This window comes from Chrysoperla carnea, chromosome 2 (assembly GCF_905475395.1).
Source record: "Chrysoperla carnea chromosome 2, inChrCarn1.1, whole genome shotgun sequence".
NCBI classification, from domain to species: domain Eukaryota; kingdom Metazoa; phylum Arthropoda; class Insecta; order Neuroptera; family Chrysopidae; genus Chrysoperla; species Chrysoperla carnea.
Window position 1 is genome coordinate 91,843,689 of NC_058338.1, and position 16,140 is coordinate 91,859,828.

The 16,140-nt window shown below is 25.7% G+C and overlaps 1 protein-coding gene across 3 annotated transcripts in view; it reads right to left on the reverse strand.

Moving 5' to 3' along the window:
• The window catches only part of LOC123291901 (dual oxidase maturation factor 1-like), a 198,513-nt gene that overhangs the window by 116,570 nt on the left and 65,803 nt on the right, over positions 1-16,140 (reverse strand). The window contains exon 1 of one of the 3 annotated variants that reach the window (XM_044872355.1): positions 5,810-5,933. The exons of the other annotated variants lie outside the window; for them this stretch is intronic. The gene's annotated coding sequence lies outside the window, so the exon portion shown is untranslated. Of the gene's footprint in view, positions 1-5,809; positions 5,934-16,140 lie in introns of those variants that run through there. 3 annotated transcript variants of the gene reach the window in all.

Below are 16,140 nucleotides of genomic sequence, written 5' to 3' on the forward strand. Positions count from 1 at the left end.
ATGTGTGTGTGTCTGCCTGTCTGTGGCATCGTAGCGCATAAATAGATGAACAGATTTTGACTTTTTCTTAGCTATGTTTCAAATGCGAGTTGAGAGTTCCGTATCCGGAACCACTAAAAAACAGACCATGATCCTCAAAATCGGTTCAGTTTGGAGAAGGCTCTAAGGAAAAAGGAGAGTGTTATTAGATATTTTTCAAGTGAGAGATTAGGATTCCGATTCCGAAAAATTGGTCCACGGTTTTTTAAATTTTACTTGTAAAGAAAACAATGTCGAAGAATAAAATATTATTTAATTGATTTTCTATAACTTTACTAATTATTTTATTTTTTCCCTACCCGGTGAAGTCGTTGGACTTTCTCAATTTTTACGCGTCTTTGGAAATTTTTTCATCACATCTTGATATTTTTACGTACCGATCACTTTTTTTCATTAAAAAAATAATAATAGAAAAGTTTGCCATATGGAGCTGACTTAAGATGATTCGATACCAAAACGAAAATGTATAACAAAAAATTGAAATTTTATGTGTCAATTAATAGGCCTTCTGTATGAATTTCAAATTGATTCTCTGTACGGTCTACGAGAAATAAATGATTAAAAACAGCCTTTTTTACAAGTTGGTACACGAAGAAGCGTAATAAATGTTGGTTTTATAGTTGATAAGTGCTTTTAAAAATGTTTTGCCATTTACATAAAAAACTTTTATCAATATTCCTCAAGTTTTAAGCTTTGAAATCATACCAAAATTAAGAACCGTGCATAAAAATGAAAAACCTTTTCTGGTAAAAACACTGATTTTAATAGATAATTTATTCTAAACCGTGCAGAGAATCGATATGAATTTTTCACAAAAGACGTTTTAAAGAATAATTAATTGATACCTAAATAAAATTTCAAATTTTTTGGATCATTTTCATTTTTTTGGTATCAAAATATCTTAATTGGACACACTACATAAATTTTCAAAAATAAAAAATTTTCAAATAAATAAAAAAATATTATAAAATTAATATCCGTGAAGTAATTATTTATAATTTACATATCACGATTTTAATCGTATAACGTCTATCGAAAAATATTATTTATATTTAATTTTATTAACATTCAAATACATGAAATAAAAAAATCAAATTTAATGTATTTTATTTATTTTGATTTTTAAAATTAAAATTAAAAAATTAGTTACGCATTCCTATTAGTTATTACATTCAATCGAACAGTGTGGATCTAATTTTTTGCAGTTTTATATTTTAATAGTATTAATGGAGTAGAAAAAACACCCACATTTTAGTAGTATTTGAAGGTATTTTGAGTTGCAAATGGGAGGGGCAGTCACCTCTCCCAAAATTGATATTTTAATTTGATTTTGATAGTGGTCCGCTCAAAATATTGTTTTTACGTGAATTTATTCAAAGGCAAAAAAAAACCAGTGCCACAACTGCAAATGTTAAAATTTATGAAGAAAAATTGTAAAAAAATTATTTATAAAGATTCTTTAAATTAATTGTGCTTGCGAGGGCCAAACTGTATTACTGTAATCAATATTGGTAAATAAAAAATAATTAAAGGTACCCAAGCAATTATAAAATATTTTATATTAAATGAAGTTTTAATTTTTAATTATTAGTATAGAAATAGAATCCGCATATAAATATCTTTAGAAAGGTTAAAGGCCGAAGATTTTTATATCATTCAAAGTTATTTTAATCTGATATAAATAAAAATATATTATTTTTATATACATATAAATAATTTTTTAATATATAATTTTTTTTTAATATCTAAAAGACTGTAATTGATTCGTTTCAACGTTTACAACATACCTAAATATTAAAATAAATTATATTCAGGAATATCGATCTAAGAGTTAAAAGACTAAAGAACAATTTAAAGACCAAGACACTTTCATGAGTTTTATAATTTTTCAAAAGTTATATCAAAATATTTAATAAAAAAATATTTTTTATAATATACCTTAAAAAGTATTTTTTATTAAAATTTTTGCTCGAATAGTTTTGTATATTTTTATGATGGTCTGACATATAAGGTTACGATTGGTAAAAGGTCGATCTTCGCCCATCTGTTAACCAGATGAAACATATTTTTTATGAAATTTAATTAATTTATAAAATTTCATATGTACACCTATTATTTGAAAAGTGTTCATGGCAATTTTTAACCAACTTCAAACAAAAAAGGAGGAAGTTATCAATTCGGCTGTATTTTTTTTACGTGTGTTACCTGAACTTTCGACTGGGTGAACCAATTTTGATGATTCTTTATCTATTTGAAAGCTAGTACTTTCCGTGTGGTCCCATTTTATTTTGGTCCAGTTCTGACAACGGGATCCATGAGAAAACCTTAAAAATCTTAAATTAGCATTAAGTATGCACGACAAGAGGACAAAATAACTCAATATCACGCCAAACGATTTCGATGATTCTTTTTTTTTGTGACAAATTAATATACTTCAGATTCACTAAAAATCACAAAAAGAAAACCGACTTCAAAATAAAAACTTTTCCAAAACAAATTAATATGCACTAAAAAGTAAAAAAATAACGATAATAGAATGTAGTTAAAATTATTGTTATTTTTGAAGTCGGTGTCAGCCAAGTTAGTGTAGCAAACTGATCAGTCAGAATTGTTTCCTTGGCTGACACCGACTCCGAAAATAACAATAATTTTAACTACATTATATTATCGTTATTTCTTTACTTCTTAGTGCATATTAATTTGTTTTGGAAAAGTTTTTCTTTTGAAGTCGGTTTTCTTTATGTTTAAAGTTTTTTTTTTTAATAAAGTTAATTTTAATCAATATTTTTCAATGTAAGCCAATATCATTATTTTCGTCATTAAATTACCTTTCTTGGTATCAGAAGAAAAAAAAAGGTATATTTCGTAATTGAGAAAAAAAATTTAACTACGAAAATAATGGTATAAATTTGGCAGCAAAAAACAGTTCATGGAAAGTCTAGGAAAAAATGGATTAAAATTAATTTAATTAAAAATAGCAAAGAACACTTTTGGGTTGAAAAACTATGATAAAAGTGTTTATAAATCAATAAAATTTCATAAAAAATATTTCTCATCTGGTTATCAGATGGGTGAAGTTCGACCTTAAACCGTCTCTTGAACCTACTGTGAGTCTCTGTTTCAAAAATACCATTTAAGATAATTCATAAGTTTTTCAAAACAATTGTTTTAATTTATAATTTAAACTATGAAATTTAAAAATAGTAAATATTAAGTAATAAAATTAATTGATTTTATTTATTAGTTATTAATAAATTAATGATATTAATAATGTTTATTACTCAATAATAAGAATCTCTTTCTTTCATTGATGAATCATTCGTTTAAATTAATATAAAATACATATAAATATAATTTTTACAAAATCTTGTATTAATAAACAATAAATAAATAAATAATAAATATATTTATTAAATATATAATAAAATATTTATATATTTATAAATATACAATTATTATTATTAATTAACTTTGTTTTAAAACATGTAAGTGCAACAAAATGCAATTTTAAGATCTCTTGAGCAATAACACAACATTAAAATGATTATAATAATTATTGTTTTTTTGTGATAAAATTCTCAGAAACATTTTAATATTTCTATAGATTTAATTTATATTTGTCCAAGAAAAAGTTTTGAGAAGAGAATTCGTTATAAATAAAGGTTGATTATTATGAATGTCAAATTTTAAACTAAACAAGCCGTGGGATGGGTCTGGTTCGAACTTTAAAGTCTACACAAATATCTTCCCAGTATAATAAAGATTTATAAAAAAACTCGACTTCGATTTTAGATTGAGGTACACTAATTTTCTTAAAACTAAATTTAAAAAATCTACACGTCACGTTTCTAAAATATTATTTACAAAATAATGTTTAAAACAACATTTAAAAAAAAATTAATAATGACCCGCCTTAGCTTTTTAGTTGTATTTATTTGTGCATGTCTTTTAAAATAAATCAGCAATAATAAAGTAAAATGACCTGATCCCAGTATCCTTCAGAAAAAAATGGAGCAAAAATGTTTAAATGCTATACTATGCTTCAGGTCGGTCAGGAGAAATGGAGAATAAATGCTTCAAAGCTATATTCGTTTTTTCTAAAGCCTTGACAATGTTTTTAAAAAAAATATTTATTTAAGGTAGTTGTCTTGCTATGGGCATATCGACATAAAATTATAAATTTGTGTATACTTATTAGGAATATAATAATACATTAACCAAAAAAATTTGAAGTCGATTGACCGTCTCTAACTCGAGTTAAATACAATACAAGTTCGGATAATTAACATGGAGAACATAGGAAAGGTTGCGTTTTGTTGTGTTTTTAACAAGTTTTTTAATTCTAGAAAAAAACTAGTTTTAAGATATTTTTAAAAAACTAACTGAACATTCATGAATTTGTGTATGTGAGTTAAAAAAAAAACCAAAACTATTAACCGCTTCATTCCTGAGATATAATTACTCAAAGTTTTTTTAAAGTTTTGTTGACAGAAACAATTATATTTAGAATATAAGTAGTGTGAGAGAGATGTCTATTGTATACAGAATTACAGATGTTTATTATCATGCTGTTATCATACAGAATACGTGATAAATGGACAGTTGAGTTAAAAGCATGTTAAAATTAATACTTATTTGAGTGTGCTAAGCATATCTATACGTACATACCACTGTTGTATGATGTAGTACACTATTTTTACAATATTGTACAAAGACAATCACTTTAACTAATAAAATGGATTATAACTTGATACTTGGACGTAATAAAAATTAAACTAATATATATTGACTTTTCGTTATTGCCACTAAATAAAACGATATAAAATTCACAGAAAGGACATGACCTTTATTTTATTTTGTAAACTAGTGTTTCATGAAAACCTTTCTTGTTATAAAAAAAATATATATTTATATTTTATACATATGAGTTAGCAATAAATAACATCAAAAATTAAGATATTTATTTATACATTGCGTTAATATGTCCGATTAACCTTAAACAATTAAAATATAAGTCAATATTATTATTATTAACAAGTAACGGAATTAAATTTCTAAATAAAATCTTTATTCCTCGATATAAGAGAAAATCAAGAAAATCGCTGTTAATTCTGCTTGTTATAATATTTTCACATTTTTATAAAACTGCGATTATAAACTAACCGACAAAATCTGTCATCCGTCATTTATAACTTTATGACGTCATAAGAATCCAAAAAATAAATATAATAAATAGGTAACATCAAAGTGGAATTATTTAATTATACTTAAATATTTATGTAAGTAGTAATACAGTATTTTACATGTATTTTAATTATAATGAATATCATATCATTTCTCGAAAAGCAATATTGCAAAAATTCAAAAAGTATTTTAAAGGAACATGGAAGAAAAGGATGGCTTTCAATTTTCATATGAGAAAATAATTACATAGTGGTGTTAGGAAATTTCGAATCTAACCGAAAAACGGTATTTTCCCTTTTTTTAGCTAAAACTATTTCGAAAACCTTATATGGGAAAAAAATTCTGAAGCCGAATTCGAAATTAGCACTCCAAAAATTATACAAAATAATCTTTCACATCAAGGGTATTAAAAAATCCAATTATTTTATTCAATGAGCTATTAAATGTAAATAATTTCCTACCCACTAACCAATATTCAAGTACCATACTTAATTCAAAATAATAATACTTAAAAACAACCTACTAAGTAAGTATAAGGAAACACATCATAGGTATATCTAATTAAAACTAAGTAAATACTACTTACATGTAAAATGCATTAATCATATAATCTGGCTTAAGTCATAATCAAATAAAAATTATATTCAATTCGATATAGGTACTACAAAAACACACGACCACGTAAATTTTACATCAACAAAAAAACTATCTTAGTAAATAAATATATTAAAAAATTTCTCTTCTAGTTAATTTTAATTTTTTTAAATAATTTAATTAATAAACCAATAATAATAAATTAAGTGTACTTCTAATTCAATACAATTAACTATTTGTAATAATATGTTTTTGTTTATTTGTACGTAAAAAAAAAAATATTTTTTTGGTAATTTTAAATTTAATAAATTATTATGTAAAAAATATATGTAAATAAAAAACAAGTGAAAACAAATAATTGAATTAATTGTTGAAATACCATGTATAGACTTTGTTGATTACTCTATCACATAACACATATACCTATACATGTCACATTAATAAATATCTGATAATCACACATAAATAACTGATAATCCTTTATTAATACATACTATAAAATTTGTATCTAATGTGTGCACTCGTGAGTAAACAGTGATGTTTACAAAAAAATGTAGCAAGCAAAAGTTGTTTATTTTTTGATGAGTAACAATTTTTATATTTAAACTTTTGTTCTCCAATCTCCAATGGTTTACAAGATTGATCCTACGGATCCAAGACCCAATTGACCTATGCTGCTCATTTACGAACTCGACTTTACTTTTACGTTCTGAGTGCGCTTTCGTGTTTACAGACGGACGGACGGACAACCGAAAATGGACAATTAGATAATTCTATGAACACCTAAACCAAAATTTTGTTCATAGGATCAATATTTTTAAGCGTCACAAACTTGGGACTAAACTTAATATACTATGTTGATTTCATATATACATGGTATAAAAATGAATTATATTTTTTGTGATTTATCCATCATTTATTTAAAAAAGTTTTTTTTTTTTTTATACAAGTTTTAATATTTTTTGCAATAAAAATATTTTTAATTAAATTGTACACTATTACTTGTAGTTGTAAAAATACAGTATTAATTTTATAAAAAATTAACAACTAACGGAGTTAAATTTCTAAATAAAATCTGTAGTCCTCGAAATAAGAGAAAATCAAGAAAGTCACTGTAAATTCTACTTGTTATAATAAATCCGTCATACGTCATTTTTAACTTTATGACGTAATCAGAATCCAAAAAATTTAATTTTGCTCTATCATATACAAATTTAACCAATTTTAATAAACAAAGTACCTATGTAATCCTACTAAATTTGGGTCATTATTTTCAAATTTGTCATCAAAATTAAACTAGCTCTAATAGGTTTCAAGAATGTGGAGTCCTGGTATCGAAATTAAGCGCATAAGTAATAGCTACCGATAGTAATAGCTGGCGTCATAAGCATCCAAAAAGTTCAATATTGCTCTATAACATCCAAATTTTATCCTATTTGGATAAACCAAGTATGTAATCCTACTAAATTTGAATCATACAAAAATTAACAAAATTAATCTAACTCTAATAGGGTTCAAGAATGTGGAATCCTTGTATCGGAATTAAGTACAAAATTAGTGGGTTTCAAAAAACATTCAAATAATATCGTAAAAAAACTATAAAATCGAAATTTTGATTTGATTTGATTTATTTTATTGAAGTTCAAATGCATTAAAAATAGTTTTAAATTTCAAAAGTTTCGTATTTTACAAATAATATTACTAAATATTTTTCATGGAAAAATTTATAAATTATATGTAAAAACAAAAGTAACTCAAATGATGATTAAAAAAATAATAAATTGACTGAATATTATTAAAATTATTTCATAAACTACATCATCATTTCATACTACAAGTTTATTTAAAAACCTTGGGATGTTGCAAGCAAATAAATAAATTGAGGTAGGTATCACATGATTAACAAAGAAAAATTAAATGGTTAAAAAATTTAAACAATTTTAATTTTAAATTTACAAAAAAAAACTCAAGATTTATTACTTGAGTCATTAAACTTTTTAAAAACATTTTATTTAATTAAGTGTCAAATAAATTTAATTAGTAAAAATAAATATTCTATTTTATTTCAATTACCTGAGGGGTCGTAAATGCATGACATCCAGGGCGCTGCAGAAAAGTTTGGAAACGTTATAAAATAAAAATACATCAATTTTTCTAAATTATTTTCCTAACGTATTAAAATACATAAGAAAGTACTTAAAAAAATTTCAAAAATTGTATTTTTAAGTAAATTGTATATTGTATTTTTAACAACTTAAATTATATAAAAATTGGGATTTTGAATCAAATTTTTTTTTGACAAAATGCATTAAATTTAATTAATTAGTGTTTTTCAATAATTTTAATTTGACATTTTCTATTAACATGTAAAGAATTTCAAATTAGTCATAAAAGCCTTCTTTATCGCCAAAATTTTTCACTAGAAGCGCTAGCATCAATTTTATTGTCCCTACCAGGAGTACGCACACAACGAATATGAAAAACTCCAGTCATTATTCAATACTTTTTCAAACAATAAAAACATTAAAAGGCATACTCATGTTTTTGTGACAACAGTTTTTCCATGATTTTCTGTGTTTTTAGCGAATTTTCTCTAGATGCTTAGTTTTTCAAAATGAAATTCTTGAAAAATTAAAAATGCTATATTTTTAAACCTCTTAACGGAGAATTTCCATATAAATTAATCCTTTTAATCTCTCAAGAGGGAATTCGCTTGGGTAACGCCTGCCCTACGAATTTTTTAATATATATCTACGCTATAAATATCCGTAAAAAAATTTGTCATCTCAATTTGACTCTTGAAGTTTTTAAAAAGGATATAGGTATTTTTGTGATTACGTGATATTATTGAGAACTTAATGAAAATAAAAGAAATTGTACATTAAATTAAAATATATTCATAATCAAAAAACGAATTTCTTAGAATTGACGTCTGTAAAAAGTAATCTAAAATCTTAATTTAATATTTTTATACCATGTATATATGAAATATATCATAGTATATTAAATTTAGTCCCAAGTTTGTAACGCTTAAAAATATTGATGCTATGAACTTTGGTATAGGTGTTCTTAAAGTCAGATAATTAGTCCATTTCCGAAAACGAAATCTCAAAAACTAAAAGAGATATACAGCTGAAATTTTATATATAGTTTTTTTTCATAGCGTGCTCAGGACATAAAAAGTGAGGTCGAGTAAATGAGCAACCTAGGTCAATTGGGTCTTGGGTTCGTAGGAACAATCTTGTAAACCGTTAGAGTTAGAACAAAAGTTTAAATGTAAAAAATGTTCCTTATATAGAGATAAACCACATTTTTGTCTGAAACTTTTTTTTGTAAACATCACTGTATAACTATACGAGGGCGCAAATTAGATGCAAATTTTATAGTATGTATTATATGGGAATATCAGTTCTGAATGTGTGGCTATCTAAGAGTGGATATCTTTCTTTACTTAGGTGTCAAAAAAAACGATTGCTTTGTCAACACTGCCCATTCATGGTATTTCAATAATTAACTCAGTCAATTGTTTATGTTCATTTGTTTAATATATAATAAATAATTTTTATTAATATTTGCTCATAAACTTAATAATAATACCTATATATGTATGTTTACCTCCTGCTTATTAAATCAAGATCGATTTAAATGAAATTTTATTATATTTAATATTTTTTTTTACACAAAAAAAAATTATTATTAAAACTTTCACAAAATAGAACACAGAACAATATAATGAATTTTTGTTAAATTTTAACAAAAAATAAAAAATAAACTAAAAATATTAATTATGTAACAAACGCACTAAAAATTAATATTTTATTAATTATTTCCTATAAGATGTTAAAAATTAATTTCGTTACAAAATCAAATTATTCTAAAAATAATATTAAACAAATCGAAAACACCCGACTGGAAACTTTTTTATTTCATATTTCAACTTAAAAAAGCACCCTATATATTTCATATATACAGAGTGTAAAATGATATCAAATATGGTGGAAGCGATAGGAAAATTTAATTTATTTATGTTAATCGTTCTCTTTTCAGCATATCCTTTCATTTGATATCCAAACCATGCGAGTATATACAAAATAATAATAATAATAATAACAATAATGGGGTTTAACCTCCGTTTCTCTGACATATACGCCTATAACAGAGGTCACCCACATCATTATTTGTTAATCTTAATTTATTTAAATACAAACATATTTACAATTACATTTTGATGTGGGTGGAGTCGGTTACTTCGTTCTTATCCAAGCGACGACAATGTGATCAATTCTGCACTCCCATTAATTATAAATTGTTCACACTGACGCTGCCCGGATTCGAACCCGCAACCTCTTAGTCTAAATGGACAAACAGACAAAGGCAAGCGCCTTAGACAGCTCGGCCATTTAGGCTCTGTATATACAAAATAATATATAGTTTTCAAATTTTTATACGATTTTTGATTAGTGTTTCACCGAGTTTACGAGGAATTTCGGTGCCTTGTAATCGAGGCACGCGAGGCGAGGTTCAAAATTACTAGCATCGTTACTAACCTAGTGCGAGGAAAAAATATTTATTTATTAAAAATTATATAGTAGATACTAAATAAATTATTAGTGATATAAAAACTAATAAATATTCCGGAAAATTTTTTGATAATTTTTTGTTTTATAATTTTATAATAAAATATAATTTAATTTAATTATTACAATATTATCATATTATAATATAATAATATAATTAATAAAATTTACAGAAATAGAAATTAAAAATTTTTGTTTATTCTCAAAACGACTATGATTGATATTTTTATTTTGTTTTTAAAAATTTTACTTCGGCCGAAGTGAGGCTAGTCAACATTCTACCTCGGCCGAGGTCTAAGCGAAGCGAGGATGATGAACATTCTACCTTAGCGTGGCGAGGCAGGTGATACCAAATCGACTCGCCTCGTACCTTGTGAAACACTATTTTTGTTTGTTTTAAAAAATGATTTTGATTGCAAACTGCCATTTCTTCACATATCATTGACAATATTATATTTTCCATGATTTTCATCTATGCTTTAATAATGATAAAAAATTAAAACGTGAGTTAAATCAACTCCGATAAAAATTTTTATGTATTATCTATTTTTTGCTTCTTTAATTTTGGTGATCACGTAAGCAAATATTTTTTGCATTCAAACACAAAAACAAAATAGATAATTTACACAAAAATGCTATCAAAACAAAAAAATTTCTTTATCATATCACGTAAATCTTGTATTTCCAAATTGTAAAACAGTTTTTAAAAAAATAACAGATGTTCTTGGTTAATTAAGTGTACATTGTTTTTACAATGAATCATAAATATCTGATCAAGGCTACATCATATACATACATTTTTATTTTGAAGAAATCATTATTTGTATTTTCCAATATCCGGAATTCATTGTCATTCATTAATTATAATCTATAAATATTTATAGATACAAAATGAATAATAATAGATCGTGATGAAATTAAATCACGTCTATATGGGTGCATTCATTTTGGTTCGATACGGTTATAAATTTTCTGAATTTATTAAAAATATACGCGGATGTATGGTTAAACTGAATATATCTTCGAAAATATAATTTTTAGACGGTCGAAATAGAATTTTTAGAAATGGAAAGTTAGAAGAGTTTGCCTTCATCAAAACGAGTATGCCTTTTAATGTTTTTATTGTTTGAAAAAGTATTGAATAATGACTGGAGTTTTTCATATTCGTTGTGTGTGTAGTCCTGGTAGGTGATGTCAGCGCTTCTAGTGATAAAGGAGGCTGTTATGACTATAATTTGAAATTCTTTACATGTTAATAGAAAATGTCAAATTAAAATTATTGAAAAACACTAATTAATAAAACTTAATGCATTAAAAATTGTGAAAATAAAAAATCAAATTGCATAAATATTATTTTTCAAATGTAAATTATCATAATTATTTATTTAAATTTGTGAGACAATAATATTAAATTTTCAATGTAAGTCATAAATGCAAATCCATACAATGACATATACATCCATACAATTTTATAATTAAAGTAGTGTATCGTTACCATGAAAACGCCTCCAATAAAACTCACGCACGGTGCGAGTTCTTTTCAAACATGAAACGAACAACCGAACCAAAGAGAGGCAGATTATCCATAAGATAAAGTAGGCATAGGCACGAGGTTACAAACGATGCAAAGTAATAATGCAAAAAGTACAAATATGTATGCAAAAACTGACAGTCCGTTGATATTGATATTGGTTCAGTTATTGGAACTATGTTCCTTAATGCTCAATATTTGTTTGCTGGTTGGGAGTTAAAATCAAAAAAAATTGCATCAGACACCAAAAACAGACATTTAGGTTACCTTGGAAACTTTTTTAATCGATTCAGCTTGACATGAATTTTAAGAAACTGCAAAAATCTTTTTATGACTGTCAATTTGTATTTTTTGTCAAAATTTTATGTTTTATCATTTAAAAAAATTGAGTTGTGAAAGTTATCAGAAGTTAAAGAAAACAGAGATAATTTAAACTAAGTACAATGCACAATATATGTAGTATTGTAGACAGATTTTAGAATTCTGGTTGAACTTCAAAAGAAGCGAGAATGATACAGCAATTTTTGCAGTAATTTTCGTTTTTAAGAAGCAATTTGATCAATTTTAACACTGACAAGTTCAAAATAGAACAAGTACGTTAGTATAGATGTATTCTGGCGACTGAAAAGTACTTTTTTGATAAATGAATCATTTATTTCCGTCTGCTTATCTACGATATCTCGAGCCGGAACCTGCCCCGAACAACTAACGCAATTGTACAGGATGTAAGAAATAAAGAACTTGAAACCAAAGCACTAAAAAAAGAGTCTTTAATAAGAATAAAATTTTTCGATATCTGGAATAATTTTCAAAATATTGATAATTAAAAATTTTGTTTAATTATTTGGCTTTCGATATTTCGAAAACCAAAACAGATATCGAAAAATTGTATTCTTATTTTTTTCGTCTATAATCATGAAATTATAACAAAATACATCATCAAGTTGAAAATGAGGCACAAATAATTTCAACGCTAAATCTAGAATTGTCTTGATGCTCATAATACCTTAAATAAAAATGAAAAGAAAGTAAATACTGGACTTGTTTTTTTTTTTTTAGTTTTTATTTAATATATTTTATTATATTTTTATTTGTGAAAATTTCTATAGTTTCTTAATATCCATCTATTTATTTAACACATGCTAAAACCGGAGTTTTATCCAGTTACTGTTAGCTTAATTTAAATTAAGACACCGGTTGTTGGAAAAATGATTTTTCCCATACGAGTCAATCAAGATTCAATAATTATTCGCTGCGTTAGCTAAGCGAATTCCCTCAAGTTTTTCTTAAAACCGAATATTACATTTGTAATTTTTAAGAATTTTCATTTCGAAAACTAAGCGTCTAGAGAAAAAAATCATAAGATTCCTTTTTTGCTTAAAACTGATCAAAACATTCGAAATTTGGTACTTTGCATACCCTTCTACCGCGTGTTTATCTCTCGATTTGTCTCATTAAGAAACTTGACTTTTCAAATTCGGAAATGCGCTAAAAATTCATAAAATGCAAAAATATTTCCCAGTCACGTTCTATTCTGTTTCTCATAATATTTGCAAACCAGTTATTATTTTCACAAATGCAAACAATTCCAATAATTAATTTCCACCACACATGTTAATAAAATATTCATGAACACGGAAATGTGAAAGAACTGGATCACGGACAAGCATTAAGTCTCGTCTGTCTGTTACCTAGACATAGATTAGAATTAGATACACATATCATGATTTAATACGATTAAATACCTGCAAGCTATACAATAGACCCAAGGTTTTTATCTGCGTAGATCAATCATAGAAATATCAACCACATATTTGGAAAATTTATGTGTACAAAACTATAGGAGATTTTTAATGCTCCACATATTAAATACTAATCTGATTTTTTTAAATTTGATTGAATAATGATTTGGTGCGAAAAAATAATAAACAATGTTCCTTATCGCACCTTATCGTTATAATTCGTTTGCTAGTTGGGAGGTAAAACCAAAAAAAAGGGCAACAAAAAAATAAAAACAACACCAAAAACCGACTATTTTCAGCTAGGTTACCTAAGACACTAAAACTTTTTCAATCGATTCAGCTTGGCATGAATTTTGAGAAAATGCAAAAATATGGTTATAATTGTCAATTTGTATTTTTTATTAAAATTTTATGTTTAATCATTTAAAAAAAATCAATTGTGAAAGTTATCAGAAGTTAAAGAAAACAGAGATAATTTAAAGTAAGTATAAGGAAATTTTTATGTTATGTCATATTAAATGTCATTTAAATATTATGTCACATATTGAGTTGACTACTAAATCAGAAGTATGTCTTTTTTAAATAAATATTACAATTATTTCAAACAGGTAAAAACTAAAAGTAGCTATAAAAATTAATTCTCTTAATTTAATCAAACAATTATTTGACTTCTTAAACTAATATCTTAAATTTTCAGAAAAATATCTTGTAAATACAAAAGTAAGCGCTTCATTTATAATGTACTAAGGTACCAAAGGAATATAAATTCTACTGGTTGTCCTACGGTACCTCTCGTTTTTTTTTTCTATTCATTTTTTCTAACATGCGAAAACAAACAATTAACGGAGTTAATTGTTGAAATACCATGCATAGTCAGTGTTGATTTCTTTATCACATTACACATACAAACATGTGACACATACATAACTGATAATCAAGTATAGTACATATTATAAAATTTCCGCCTAATTGGCGCCCTCACGGGTAAACAGTGATGTTTACGAAAAAATATTTCAAACAAAAGTTGTTTAATTTTTGATAAGGAACATTTTTTACATTTTAACTTTTGTTCTATCTCTAACGGTTTACAAGATGGGTCCTACGGACCCAAGACTCAATTGACCTATGATGCTCATTTACGAACTTGACCTTACTTTTTACGTCCTGAGTACCCTGTAAAAATTTCAGCTCGTTATCTTTTTTCGTTTTTGAGTTATCGTGACCACAGACGGACGGACGGGCGGACGAACAACCGGAAATGGACTAATTAGGTGATTTTATAAACACCTATTCCAAAATTTTGTTCGTAGCATCAATATTTTTAAGCGTTACAAACTTGGGACTAAACTTAATATACCATGCATATTACATATATGCATGATATAAAATATTGATGCCTAAACATTTAGAGAAAATCACTTATAGAAGAAATAACACACAAATACGATTCATTTTCGTCACTTTAAATGTATTTTATGGAAAAACGAGTGGCGGTTATTATAATTTTCTTTATAGGAAAATATTAGTCATGTTTTTAACTAATGTATATTAGTTTCTCAAATTAATCTTAAGAAAATTAGCTTTATTTCATAATGAAGCATGCCTTTAAAAACACTTCAATATAGGATTTCTATGTTAAAAAGGCGAATTTTAACAGCTCAAATCTAAAAATTTCACATCCTAGGGGTTAGTAAAAAAATTCCCTACTTATACAGATAGGGCTTTAATGAGAAATCAAAGATACAATTTAAAGTTGATCTTAAAAAATGTGTTATTTTTTTGGGAATTTTCGGAAGTAAAAAGACTAATTTTAAAAGACTATTAACTTTTAGATATTTGAATAACATTAATTATCGGAACATATTATTTCTTTCACTAGGAACATTATTTTAGTTTCAATGTCCTTTTAATCATAAATAACGTGAAAAATCGCAGGTTCAAGAAATCGTTCTTACTATGCGATTATCGCTTTATTAAATCAGCTTCACTTGTACTGCGTACTTTTGTATGCGCTCAAATTGCTTATCATGCATATATTATGTTTTTATCTCAAATTTTAATTTCTCAAAACTAAAAAGCTCTTACTACAAGTGAAATTTAAAAAATTTAAAACATCCTCGAAAAATTTTTCGGATACGAAACCCTAAACTCACACTAGAAACGTATTTTAGAACACTCTCCATTAAATTACCTTTTTCCTTAGAGCCTTCTTCAAACTTAACCGATTTTGAGGATCGTCCTATGTTTTAGAAACCTAAACTCGCACTTGAAACATAGCTAAGAAACATCCCCATTAAATTACTTTTCAAGCGCAACAGAAAAAATTTCAAATCGGTTCATCTGTTTACGCGCTACGATGTCACCAGACAGACACGTCAAACTTATAACACCGATTTTTTGGTTCGGAGTTTAAAAATATATCCTTAGAAACAGCAAAATTTGCTTAAAAATCACAAACAAAAAATCACACAAA